This window comes from Ostrinia furnacalis, unplaced genomic scaffold (assembly GCF_004193835.3).
Source record: "Ostrinia furnacalis isolate ACB-3 unplaced genomic scaffold, ASM419383v2 OfSCF0606, whole genome shotgun sequence".
In the NCBI taxonomy this organism is placed as follows: Eukaryota; Metazoa; Arthropoda; class Insecta; order Lepidoptera; family Crambidae; genus Ostrinia; species Ostrinia furnacalis.
Genome location: NW_021130845.1, coordinates 490141 through 495265, shown reverse-complemented (window position 1 = coordinate 495265; position 5125 = coordinate 490141). Strand labels below are relative to the sequence as shown.

The following is a 5125-nucleotide window of genomic DNA, read 5'->3' as shown; positions in this document are numbered from 1 at the left end:
TTCTACATTAAGTACCTAATCATAACTCGATTTTACACAATTGAAATTAATGTGCAACATTATATTCCTTATTTTACTATCCATCCATTCTATAAAGTTTTGTATAATAATATCACTATATAGGTAACTATAACATAACTATTAACTATACTATACTGTAATCCATTCATATTAATGAGGTTTACAATTTCATGCGTACTTAAAGAATAATATATCTGCCTCTTTGCATATAAAAATGTACAATGTATAAATATTATCTTTTTTTTGTATTACAAATCGTGTCGTTTGAGTAATTTATTTCATTAGTTTAGCAAATTATTAGCTATGCGTGTGGTATCAGAAATTTAACATTTTTCATTCTATTCTACAATTGCTATCATTATCTATNTAAAAAAAAACTAGAACGAGTATTCTACATTAAGTACCTAATCATAACTCGATTTTACACAATTGAAATTAATGTGCAACATTATATTCCTTATGTTACTATCCATCCATTCTATAAAGTTTTGTATAATAATATCACTATATTGGTAACCATAACATAACTATTAACTATACTATACTGTAATCCATTCATATTAATGAGGTTTACAATTTCATGTGTACTTGAAAGAATAATATATCTGCCTCTTTGCATATATGTATATAAAAATGTACAATGTATAAATATTATCTTTTTTTTGTATTACAAATCGTGTCGTTTGAGTAATTTATTTCATTAGTTTAGCAAATTATTAGCTATGCGTGTGGTATCAGAAATTTAACATTTTTCATTCTATTCTATAATTGCTATCATTATCTATACTATTATTGTCATCATCGTCATCATCCCCATCACTTGTACAACTGTAAAAATTTCGATCAAAACTCATCCAAGGTTGAATTTTGTAAATGGCCGCTACGCCCTCATAACCACGAATCCATCATGCCCAAGAACCTTAGTAATGCAATAAGGCCCTTAGTATTTGACAACCAACTTCTACGACTGTTCATCATGCGGTATTTGCCTTTCTATTCGAACCAGATCGCCTATTTCATATTTCCTATGCTTATTATTCCGCTCAGCGTCTTTTAGCGGTTGTGCCTCAACGCGTTTATTTATTTCCTCTCTGACCGATTTCAGTTCATCTGGAGATATGACGTTAATAGTATCTTCAATGACCCTGGGATCTATGATTTATGATATACACGGAATCTTTGTAACAATGCAACAACCGCGAGTGTTTCAAATTCAAATGTTTTTTTTTTTTTAACATTAGTGTAACCTAAGTCCTGGACGCTACTCGAAAAGCTGTCTCCATATTCCACTAAAGTTGTCTGAAGTGTCATACGCTGCTTATTCGTCAAGTTAGGATTACCATGTATGGTATTATCTGATTTTGATTTGCTAAAAATGATTTCTTATTTGGATATCACATGCATTTGAGCTCTGGTCAATAACATCCCATTTTCTATTACGATATCAGAGTTAGAAAGATTATGTTTGAGAAAAGCACATGATTATTAACAACACTGTATTCTTCGGGCAACAAAAACATTGTTTATCATCAGGTCCTCGAATTGACCGATCAACATAACATTTTTTTTTTATTAACCAACGATTCGCAATTAACGGGAATGGCTCGTTATAACGTGTTTATAAGTATGGTAGCAAAATCCCGAGAAACAAGGTGAACGTTTTCAATGTTTCGGATTTTTTTTTTAATATGATTTTNTAGTGTTTGGAAATTTAGCATCGCATTGACTACCCAAATCCAAGTGACTTTGCAATATTAAATCGTTAACTTTTACATTCATATTATATTTATTTCTGGTTTAGGAAAGCAATGTTATCTAGATGGCAATCTATGTATGTACACTTCAGCAACGTCTTTTTCATTTTTGTCCCCATTATTTTTGTCGTTAGTAGTTTCAATGATTTTATTTCGGTAACAATTTGCCGCCTGGTGCTCCGGTCTGTCGCAATTGGTACACTTAACAAGAGGTTTATCGCACAAAAACTTCGATGTCCTACCTGATTACAATAATTGAAACATCTCATATTATTAGCATTGTTCCCTGTAAATCTCGAATTGTTTGGCCTTGTATTGCTAGCGTTATTTCTGTCGAATCTGGTTTTTCGGAACGTGTCGTTATTATCTATGTTATCAGTATTTTCGATTTTGACCGATCTAAAGTATTTTAACACTTCGGGTTCAGAAAACTGCGCCACTAGTGCGTCAACTTAACACGGCTCAATCATCTACTTTTATGCAACGAACAGTTCACTGCTTGCTGCCCCGTTATTTCACAATGGTTTATTTTTACGTAATAGTAGTGTTCTAAAGACTCACAGTACCGGACCCTTTTATTTAATAGTACACTTCAGCAACGTCTTTTTCATTTTTGTCCCCATTATTTTTGTCGTTAGTAGTTTCAATGATTTTATTTCGGTAACAATTTGCCGCCTGGTGCTCCAGTCTGTCGCAATTGGTACACTTAACAAGAGGTTTATCGCACAAAAACTTCGATGTCCTACCTGATTACAATAATTGAAACATCTCATATTATTAGCATTGTTCCCTGTAAATCTCGAATTGTTTGGCCTTGTATTGCTAGCGTTATTTCTGTCGAATCTGGTTTTTCGGAACGTGTCGTTATTATCTATGTTATCAGTATTTTCGATTTTGACCGATCTAAAGTATTTTAACACTTCGGGTTCAGAAAACTGCGCCACTAGTGCGTCAACTTAACACGGCTCAATCATCTACTTTTATGCAACGAACAGTTCACTGCTTGCTGCCCCGTTATTTCACAATGGTTTATTTTTACGTAATAGTAGTGTTCTAAAGACTCACTGTACCGGACCCTTTTATTTAATATTTCAGAAAGAAGTTCAGCAAATCTTCACGGAAAAGAAAAGTTTCTATAAGCTTTTTTTTCCCATACGGATCAAGTGTATATAAAAAAAATCGAAAGACCTTGATACCAAGACTTATCAACACCACGTAATTTTCGGAAGAGAGTAATGAATAATCTCTGTTCTCTCCAATCGTATATCTCCGCGCACTCTTCGACTTTATTTAGGTAAAGTAATAAGTAATGGTTTGTTCCTTAGTCATGAGATCAAAGTCAGGAATTACGTTGTCTTTATATGATAATTTAGGATTTTCCTAGTTTTTAACATCTTTCATAAATGACAGTAGTTTATTCAAAAGGGCATTATCGCTATGCGAAGCTCTAGAACGTCNTCTCGACCGTGATCAGTGACCATAAAGATGAGGATGATGCCGACGACGCATGTCTGCGCATACGCCTACTGCACCGTTCCTCCTCCTTGGTTTCTTTCTTGCATAATTTCCATCGTCGTTCGATTCTTCGGAAAAATCCTCCTCTTCCTTCTCCTTCCTTGTTCATTTAGGAGACTAGCCCTTGACCTCGGGCATTATCGATTATCATTGACCCTTGACCTCGGGCATCATCAATTATTGACCCTTGACCTCGGGTATTATAATCCGGCCCTTAATATCGGGCATCATTCATCCTTGACCCTTAACCTCGGGCATCATGATCGGGCCCTTAACATCGGGCATCAATTTCATTCATCTCTCTGGAACTTGGAAAAATAAAAAGCTTAGCCTTACTATTAAACCCTTTTCCAAAAACTTTAGTCTATGTTCATAATAAAAATCGAAGCAAAATAAATACCTACATATTATCATAGTAAATACTAGTTTATTCATTGCACTATTAACTGTTGTAATTAATGGGCAAGTTTCCAATTTCCATCTCTTAACAAATCCCGAAAATATAAGTAAATAACCAATAACAATTGTAAAAGAATAAAGTTACAGGACCCCAAATCTGCGCATAACAAACATTCGCGCCATCCCGATCGGTGCAGTCACGACAGTCATTCGAAGCACAAATAGCAAATCACCACCGGTCCACCGGTTCAGCGCCTCAATTTCAAATGATTTCAAAATCTAGCAGTTCTCAATTTCTCAGCCTTTCCTTGACATATCCAAGACCTGACTACATCCAAAAAGAAAAAGAAGACTTTGACACCACAGTGTCACTCTCGACAACGCGTTAGGGAAGGTAAGCATTATGACTAAAACCTGAACAGGCGGCCCGACGTCGCAACACCGCGCATGTTCAAGTTCCACGCGAGATAATAATATGGAGGTAATTTAAATAATCAATCCCTCAGCCATTTCTTGATGGATTTAAAAAACAGTCCTGGTCCATATTCCAATCCCATTCAGCGAAATCCAATGTTTCATCACGAAACCTCTCCATTTGAATATCTTATAACATGACAAATAAATGAATACTTCATATTAATTTAAGCATAATAAGTTAGTCTCGTTTCTGTTTAGCATAAAAAATAATACCAGTAAGTTATAATCCTAGTCATAATATTAGTTACTCTTTCAGGAAAAAAACCAATAAACGGATTTCGACGAAACCTCACAGCACCACTGCTCATATTCCAGAATAACGTAATAGGTTATAATAATTTATGACGATCCGTGGCAAAATAAAACTCACGCGCGGGTGAAGCCGCGGGAAAAAGCTAGTGGTATTATAAATGATAGTTTATAATTTGCAAAAAGCCATAATAATGTAAAAAAATTAAATTAAAAAGCGATAATATTCGAATTTCGAAAATCATTTTATCATCAATTCTTCCTTCAATGTTATTCTGAACACTTAAATAATATGCATTATAATATCAACTAGGTAAAAAAAATGTACAGAATTAGGTTTCTTGGAAAAGTAAAGTGATGGTAATAGAGAATAAAAAGAGAAGAAAAATATTAATATGCAGAAATAATAAATCAGCTGGTTATTACGTGTTATTATTCAAATAATAACTGTAAATCGGTCTCATTAATATCATTTTCCAAATCAATTCCACAGGGTTTAAGTTCGTCAGCGAGGGTTTTCTATACTTATAATAAATCTGTAGAGAGGTCAATTCTGTACATGAAATATATTTTCAAAATAACTATCAGGGGGTGATTAGTGATCGATACTGATGCCAAAAATGCAATCAGTAAAATTTTTGTCTGTCTGTCTGTCTGTCTGTCTGTCTGTCTGTCTGTCTGTCTGTCTGTCTGTCTGTCTGTCTGTCTGT

The 5125-nt window shown here is 34.2% G+C and overlaps 1 protein-coding gene across 1 annotated transcript in view; it reads right to left on the bottom strand.

The window, feature by feature from the left end:
* Positions 1-5125, bottom strand: part of LOC114366267 (glutamate receptor ionotropic, kainate 2) — a 48652-nt gene that overhangs the window by 23517 nt on the left and 20010 nt on the right. The window lies entirely within an intron of this gene.